The 9,469-nt window shown below is 40.8% G+C and overlaps 1 protein-coding gene across 1 annotated transcript in view; it reads right to left on the bottom strand.

The window, feature by feature from the left end:
- Positions 1–9,469, bottom strand: part of LOC107123485 (olfactory receptor 14A16-like) — a 31,865-nt gene that overhangs the window by 21,395 nt on the left and 1,001 nt on the right. The gene's annotated exons all lie outside the window — the stretch shown is intronic.

Genomic DNA, 9,469 nt, shown 5'->3' with positions numbered 1-9,469 from the left:
TACTATTAGAAAAAAACAAGCACAGAAACAACAAAAACTCTCAAGACAAAGTATAACAGTTCCATATGTTCAAACAAATTCAGCTTTTCTTGTCAGAAATCAATAGCTAACCCTGTGTTGAACAAGGAAAAAATGGGATAGTTTGTGCATGGCCAAACTGCATGGGCTGTCCCCAATCCCACCCTCCATGTCTTAGTTTGCTCAGACCTAAGCTTGTACAACTTCCATGTTCATAGACTCTGGTAAGTTGACCTGGAATTATACCAAACCTCATAGAGGGACTCATACCCAACTTGCGCATGCATAGGAAGGGTCAGTGGACAGTTTTCTGATCCCTTATCCAGTTCCACACATAAAGGGCTGTGGTTACATAGACAATATCTCCCCACACACACGGTGATGAGTCCCTTAGGAGTCCCCTCCCTTGTAGTCCTATATTCCTGACAGAGTGGACAATAAAAACTGGCCACTAGGGTCCCCCTTTTTGGAGTACTTTTTCCATAAAGGGTTAAGAGTAGCCATACTGTAAATGGTATTTATACACCCACAGAGCCCTAGAAAGCTTGGGCCACCATTGTAAAGGGCCTGTCTTGGATGCCTGAGAATTACTTTAACTCTACCTTGCTGATTTCTATGAATGCTGCATTCCCCTCTTAGAGCTTTCAAATGATCAATTTTATCCCAAAAGAAAGTAGGTTTCCTGGGTCACCGAGAGAAGCAGGACTCAAACCATGCCATCCCCAACAGCCACCCTAATCCTTTGTCTTCCTAATTTTAATTCAATCTGGTTCCCCATATCCAGTAAGCTTCTCAGCTTCCCCACTGGTTGTTCTAATTCAAACTAGATTTTTTCACCCAGCTCCTGAATCCCACTCCAGTGGTCCTTAGGCCCAATGATATTAAAAGGGCTCTTTTGCACTGCAGTTCAGATTCAGGCATCCTTGACGACCAAAGGCAGACTTCCCCAAAGACCATCTCTCACCCAGAATAGTTAATGAGTCTTTTACCATTTAACACCACAACCCTTCTAACCTGACAGGAAATGTATATTGTATATTCTCCATTTTACCCCTTTAGACAGTAACAACCGCTCCCTTAGGTTTTGAATATGCCCTGTCTCTCTCCTTTTCTTTTGGCTGCCCATTTTATTCTAAATAAACATGTATGATTTGAACACCCTTTCCCTTTTTTTTTTCATTTCTGGAAGACAAAGTGTGCATGCACATGAAAGCTTATACCTAGAATTAAACTTTGTTGATTCTAAATGTGTCACTGGACTCAAACTTTGTTGTATTGCTTCAGTCCAAAATGATTACCCACCTGAATTCATGTATTCATAGGTTTGCATTCACAAACGGACATGGATCAATAAATGCATATAGGGAGTTTGGCATCATGGCTCCAGGAGCAATTCCTCTAACACACTGACATAATTTTATTTTTTTTAAGATTTGTGATTAATGAAACACTTCCATATAACATAGTAAAACATTGTAAAAGACAGGATGGAGTAACGTTGATTCTGTGCTACAATCATTCTACCCCCACACACTGATTTTCCATTACCTAACATTATGGAATACCTTGGAGTCCTGCTTCTTCTCCAGATCTTTTCCTCTTAGGTTCCCCATCTCCTTTTCTGCGGAAGTTCTGTCATCAAGCATTATTTCTTCATTCTTGATGTGGATGTGGACCAATGGATTGATAATATTAATTAAAATCTGTGACAAATGAGAGAAGGTCTGGTTCAATTTCTCCTTCAATTGTTTAAATTTCCTTGTCCAGGCCATTCCATAGATGGAGTGGTATAATATACTCTGCTAATTTCTGTCAAATCATAATAAAAAAGGCTGTGTAAGACAGTGCTTAATTTATGTTCTGTTCATGGCATCTTGTTCCCAGGAGTTCACCTCAGTTATCAGCCAAGTGATGGTGAAGCCTTTTCCCTCTCGTGTATCATTTATTCTATTTTTTTGTAACTAACCTAAATAGATAATTAGCACAGCATACCAGTGCATGAAGTAAGACCAAACACATCTAAGCAAAATCTATTTCTATCACAGTATTAATTCTTCCTTTTTGCCTCCATGCACCCATAGGAAAGCTCCCACAACATTTTTAGGGACCTTCTTTGAGTCTCCCAAGAATTTTGCCAATGGCTAGACAGATCACACTGATTCCAAGCTTACCTTGGTATTCTCATCACATCTTGCTTTTCTTCGCTGACACATTATGCCTGTGCAGAGAAATGTTCATCAACACCCTTCCCCTTTACTCGCCATGTAGGTATAAGGGAAGATGCTGAACTGTCGGAGAGCTTTCTGTCCTCTCTCATCTATAAGGAAATACTGTGATTCAGTGTGGTCATGTTGGGAAGGGACCCAGACATATACACCTAGTTGTGGTTGGATTTATTATTAATCTGTGAAAACAACACTAATTCCTTAGATTTAGATGACAGTTTCAAAATCTAACTCAGATCTTCCAGATCAGACCCAGAGAGCTGAAGGTCTGAAAATTCCAGGATTTTCGTTTGTGTATGCCAGTTAGGTTCCTCATAACGATGCCCTAACACAGCATCTGAAAACAGAAAAGAAAAGATTTAAAACTAGTAAAAAGACTAATAAAAACACTACATTTCTGAAATGAAAGATGGCCGTCCCAGGGTTTCTAGAGGCAAAAAAATCATGTAGCATACAATGTCTATAATTTGTACATAGAACACACACACACACACACACACACAGAGTTACACATACACAGGATTACATCAAGGAATAGGTGTTCGTTTCCCCCCCTGCTCCACATAGCATTTCCTTCCAATGGCAGGAAAGTTAATTTCCAGGATTGTAGGACCCATGTAAATAAACCACCTCAATGCTTTGTGGTTACTGAGGAGAAGAAAAAGGAAGAAATTTCATCCTCTTACCTCTTCTGCTGATGCAGCTCTCCTGAGGACAGAAGGAAGAGGAGGAATTTCTGTTTACCTCCTTCTCAGTACAGCCCCCTTGACATGCACAGCTATTAGTTTGTAGTGGATGGATCATGACCAAGGCAATGACCCCTCCTCCATCAGAAGGGAGTGGTGGTGAGAAGAATGTGGCAAAGAACTACATCTGAAAGCATCTTCTGCTGGCCGACATCTGGATGCAATTCATTATCCTGATTTACTGATGACTAAAAAAATAGTCAACATGCAGAATTTTAATACAATAATTTACTGTGAGGAAACAGCAAACATTACAAAACTAAATAATCATAGTTTTACTTTGCAAAATGGGAAAAAATGATATCTTGAAAACAGGGTTAAAGGAAAATATCTAAAATAATAATTTCTCATGTTTGTACTTTGGATTCTTGATCTACGTCAAAAATCTATAGTTCTGTGGTGACAGAAGTATTCTCCACATTGTTTGGAAGGGTTTCATATTGTCAGAAAAGCTATATCTCTGTAGAGAACTGAAAGATTGCTCCCTGAATAATAAACTCATGGGGTATAAAAACTATGCTAACATACACATCCTGAGTTTTTTTCTATCTCAGGTTTTGTTTGTTTGGTTGGTTTTTTAAATAGTAATTTGTGAGTGATGTGGCTGTACTGTAATGACTACGGATTGGAAGGATCCTCATCATGAACCTAAATTCATCACAAAATTTGCCCAGTTTGCGGTTCATAAGCAGGGGGTCCTGCAATCACACCTGCAATAAACCTTCCATGAGCCTCCATGGTTTTCATGGAGGTTCATGCGATTCATGCTGATTCATGAGGCAGACACACTAGCACCAAGGAATTAATTTTCAAAGCAATTGGGGAATGTACTTCTGCAGCCCTTTAAACACCAATAGTGGCCCTCCAAAGTGCAACAAGCAGTGCTGTCCACCAATAAGAGAACTCCCCGTGGACATGTGCTGCAGGTTTTATGCCTCAGCCTTGCAGGGGTTCCATTGTATACACTGTGAAGTCCTCAACCTGCAGCTGTGATTTCCCCAGAGAGCACTTTCCTCGGAGCACCACACCTTGTCTTGGTCTTCCAACTTTCCACCTCTCTCCTACACTAGACCTTCCCCCTTTTGCACTTTGGACCCCAAGATCCTTGACTTCTGCACCTCTGGGCACTCACTCATCAGGCTTGGCATCATCAGTTCCCCTTGCTGTACCTGCCCATCAACTTGATTTTCCAATTTTCCACCTCCTCCTGTGCTAGATCCCCCCTTTGCACCTTGGACCCTAAGATCCTCAACTTCTGCACCTCTGCGCGCTCACCCCCCGGCTTAGCATCATCAGCTGCCCTTGCTGTGCCTGATCTGCAGTGTGGCTTTCCAACTTTACACTGCACTAGATCTCCCCACCTTTCATAGAGGGGCATCCTGAGGAAGTCCACTGCAAGTTTGATGCTTCTAGCTTGCACAAGGTCTGTTCAATACACTACTGACCCCTCTGTGATTTCCCAACTTTCCTGGGGGCACCTACTTTGGGGGGCTTCTACTCACCCCCAAAAGCCAATCTGCACTCAACTTGGAGGATAGGTAGAGGGGATTACTGGGGACATCCTCTGCAAGTTTGATGCCTCTAGCTTGCCAGGTGGCATTCAACACATTCCTGAACCTGCAGCATGAGGGGGGGCAGTCTACCATCACAAATCTTATGAACCAAACCTGTTCAGTAAATGGGAAACTTTGTGAAGGTTTGTGGCTCATATGACCTTACAACCACAAACCAAAACAAACCTCGATTTTCCCAGTTTGTGCCCATCCCTAGTAGGGATATGGTTCACTACTGTACAGGTGACAATGTCCAAAGAAGGACAGGTTCTAGAGACACTTACCTTTGCATTCTGCCAAACAAGTACAACTGGGGAGCTGCTACAACCTCACAGTGTTTTTAGAGTGAACCCTCAAACCATCTTAAAAAACAACAACATATTGCATATTGCATGGGGTATATTTCTACCCAAGCCAAGTTCCCCATATATCTCATGGTAAAAAAGTATCCCACTATTTTTGTTGACTTGCAAGTAAATTGGAAGTAAATAAAAAAAAATGTTGTGTGAGAGTGTTAGCCAAATTGCTTTATTTACAGCAATTGGCAATTTATTAATGGGTCCTTGCCAACCATACCAAGGTCCTGTTCCCACCAAGGGTTACCAGTAAAAGATTTTGAGGCTGTTGTAGTTAGAATAGATGTCTTTTACTTAAGAATATAAATCTCATACAAAAAATACTGATTCACTCACACATTCAATCAAGTTCCTTAGAAATACAGTATTAAAATAAGCACGGTTGCATTACCAGGTAGGGGTGATGGTGGGCAATACTTATCTGTCTTGCAGCTTGGTTGTTCCAATGAAGAATGGATGGGAAGAAATAGAAAACTAAGGGAATTCACACACGACCAGAACCAGCCAGAACGAGTGGGCAGTGGAGGCAAGGGTTGGGGATAGCAAGTGGGACTTAAGGGGAGTAAAAAGCAGACGGGGGTTGTTGCAGGGGTTGCTAGCTAGGAAGGGCCAGGTGAATGGTCCTTTCCTTTTATAGAGGGTTCAAGAGATGGGTTGTGGCTGTGCCAACCTCTTTTTTTTTTTAATAGTTTATTTTCATTTTGTTATATATACACCCATTTTCGGTTTACATTTTATGCTTGCGAGTCTTATTTTTTTTTTACATTTTCCAGCCAAGTATAAAATGGTTTCCATCTTTTTTCAAATATCACTCTGCTTTTACATTGTAGTCTTACAGTTAATCTATCCATTTCGACTACATACAGAATTTTATCTATTATCTCTTTATCTGAAGGTACTTTTTCCTCCTTCCACATTTTTGCTAATAAAATTCTCGCTGCTGAGAAGCAGTTTAACATAACATATTTATCATTATTACTTATCTCATCTGGGAATATATTCAACAAAGCTACCTCTGGTTTAAATGGTATTTGTATGACCATGATTGCGTTAATTATTTTATATACTCTTTTCCAATAATGCTGAACTTTATCGCATCTCCACCACATATGCATATACGTGCCAACATTATTTTTACATTTCCAACAATTTCTATTTGCATTAGCGTAGCATTTCGCTAATTTCTCCGGCGTCCAATGCCATCTATAAAACATTTTGTAAATGTTTTCTTTAAGTGGAATAGCTCGCATTAATTTTATTGATTGCCAGACTTTAACCCATTGTTCTACTTTTATATCTTCCCCCAAGTCCTTAGACCATGTCAACATTGTATTTTTAATCAGATCTCCCATTAGATACTCTTCCAGTTGCATTTTATATAATTTTTGCATCATTTTATCATTGGAGGAAAGCCAGATCTTGTCCAGCTCATTTTTTTCTTCATAGAAACCTCTTTTTTTGTCTATATTAAGTCTAGCATTAATTTGAGTTCTATCCCACCAGGTCAAGATTATATTATGTTTTTTCAGCTGTTCATCTGTCTTTATATTGTTATTTCTCTCTAATAATTCATCATATGTAAATTTCTTTTTTGTCTCCATCAGGGTTGGTATTGTTATTGCCTCTATAGGTGCCACCCATTTGGGCGTCTTTAGATAATGTCTTATTTTTATCTCCTTCCATACATCCATCAGCGCTCCTCTTATAGTATGCTGCATAAAATTTCTTGCAACCTTTGCTTCCTGGTACCAAATATAATTATGCCATCCCGTGGCTAGATTAAATCCTTCCAGTTTCAACAGTCTGTCATTGTCTAAAGTCACCCAATCTTTAATCCAAGTTAGTGCAGCTGCTTTATAATATACTCTCCAGTTTGGTACCCCGAATCCTCCTTTTTCCTTTTTATCTTGCAGATATTTCCGTTTAATTCTTGGTTTTTTACTGTCCCATATAAATTTATTGCAAATATTGTCCCACTCAGTACAATACCTAGCTTTTCTTAATACCGGCAAATTTTGTGCCAAGAACAGAAATCTGGGTAGAATATTCATTTTAATAACCGCTATTCTTCCCATCAGGGAAATCTTCAAATCTTTCCAAATCTCTAAATCTCTTTTGATATTCTTAAGAAGCTTATTATAGTTATCTTCTATTAGGGTTATATTACGGTTTGAAATTGTAATCCCTAAATACTTCACTTTTTTAACTACCTCCATCTTTGACACCTCTTGTAATTCTTTATTCATCTTCTCTATACAATTTTTAGTTATTATCTCTTGACCCACCTACCTGTTAGTCCGTCCCAAAAACAATCCTATTGGTTGCAAATAGGAGTGGGAGGTTACCTATAAGGAGTGGCCAATATTGAAATCTAAAACCTTACTCAAAGGATGGCATCTGGACAGGTGTGAAACTCTGGCATCAAGATGCTCCATTGTAGTGTTGATGAAGCTGGCCATTCTATTGAAAACCAACTGTCCATTTGGCAGGAAATGCCTTCTCAGGAACAAAGCAGTGATGGGTAGTACGTGACCACAACTATTTCTGCAATGGGGGCTTTCTCTTCTCAAGCTGTTGTTTTCTCATTGCTCACACTAATGGAGGTTTGTGCTTCTTCACCAGGCTGGGTAACTGTGTAGCTGAAACCTTATTCACATGTAAGGCATGTGCATGCACCTTCTATGTATAGTATCACAACAGGTGTCTTATAGTGTACAGCCTTTTGAGCCTATGTGTGTGTGCACAGTCCATTGTGTGTAGCAATAAATATAGCCCATAAAGCAAATGTCAATCTCATTCTCTAACAAGAGGTCACCATGTTTCACAATACTAAGACACCCAGAACTTGAAAACACACTTTGGCATGAGGCAGACTGTTTCTTTTGTGTAGATTCACCATCATTACTTTACAAAGCTATATATTGTTGGTGAATTTGAAACAACAACAACAAAAAAAGGTTTTCAGCCTAAGATGTTAGACATCTCATGTAAACTTTCATGAATTTTAGCATGGGACCACAAGGACAACCTATTTGAACTGAACACTAGTTTTGACAGTGAAGCTCAAAAATCGCTGTGAGAGAGAACACGGAGCTGACACTCCAAGTGGTGGCATGCCCCCTTATCTTCCTCCTGTAAATTTATATGATTTCTGTAGCTGGGGTTTGACAGAGCACTGTGTATATAATTAAAAATAATATTGGATACATTTATTGAGAAAATCTTTATTTTACCAGTAATAGTAAAGCATTGTTAAGTTTGGTTTAGTACATTTCTGTCCTGCCCTTGCTCCAGGAAGCTCAGGTTGCAAACATTGTTTCCCTCTTCCTCACTTTATTCCCTCAACAGCCCCATGAGGTAGAATAAGCTGAAAGAGAGTGACTGGCTGAATGTCATCCATTGTGCTTTATGGAAGAGTAGGGATTTGAACCAAGGCCTCCCAGATCCAAGGCTGAAACTGTTGCCACTGCATGCCAATGAAAAATGGACCATACATTACAGATACAAACCTGATTAACTATATCCCTTCCTGAATACAAGGTAGGATTTGATCAGCATGAAATACAATAGGTTCAGATGAACACACTTTAGTTTCATATTTTAATTTCTCAAAAAAATTGCACATTGATTTGTGATCCCCCCCAGTACATGTCCTGTGTCCTGTTTTGTGCTTTCTTGTAAGACTGCAAAATAGCAAACCAAAGGAAACATGGGAAGGGTGAGATCTCATTCTCTCTCTCCCTCTCTCGCTCTCTCTAATAAATGGAATTATTAGGCTCCGGTCACACGGGCAGGAAACTGCGGGGGGGAGGCGTGGCTGTTTGCCCCGGGGCAAACTAACACGCAGTTAAGCGATCACACCTTCCATGGAGGTTCTGTAGAGGTTCCGTGGGTAGGGAGAGGTGCTGATCACAAGATACGCCTGCACGCAACGAAGAAGCGCGCGGTGCGGCAAACTGGTTTTCTTTTTTTGTGTACACAACGAATGTCCATGCTCCGTTGGGTGCGTGTGCGCATCCATGGAGACTTGAGGGGGAAAAAAACCTTTTCCGCAAGGGGACATGGGCAGGCGCGGATGCCACCGGAAACGCGATCAGACGCCCGCCCTTGCCCCGCAGTTTCTGGAAACAAGTACATCTGAGGTACTAGTTTTTTGCTGCGTGTTTTCGGCAGGAAGCCTTGGTTGTGCCACGGAAGCGCTACGCTTCCCAGATGTGCCAGTGAGATCGCGCCCGGAAACTTCGCCTGTCTTCCATCTCTCTTGCGTGGCTAATGTTCCATGTGACCGCAGCCAAAGAGACGCAGAAGCCCCGATGGCACCAGAGGTAGGTGGGGTGCTCCAGAAGTCTTCCTCCTCCTCACTGCAGTTACTTGTTTGGGATGCATCCCATTCTATATGAAAGCCCCAACATACTCATCTCTCACAGGGGAAAAGGGGAAACCCAAAACCTCTACTATCAAGGTTGGCATCAGAGGTGGGGCATCTGTCAGGGCTACATACCTCCTCTGCCACCATCCTGAGAGCACTTTTTCCCACCACTTGCAAGCACTTCATCTCTGATGCTCTCAGC

This window comes from Gekko japonicus, unplaced genomic scaffold (assembly GCF_001447785.1).
Source record: "Gekko japonicus isolate JY-2015 unplaced genomic scaffold, Gekko_japonicus_V1.1 scaffold3736, whole genome shotgun sequence".
In the NCBI taxonomy this organism is placed as follows: Eukaryota; Metazoa; Chordata; class Lepidosauria; order Squamata; family Gekkonidae; genus Gekko; species Gekko japonicus.
Note: the sequence above shows the minus strand (reverse complement) of the source record. Positions and strands in the feature narration are given on the sequence as shown.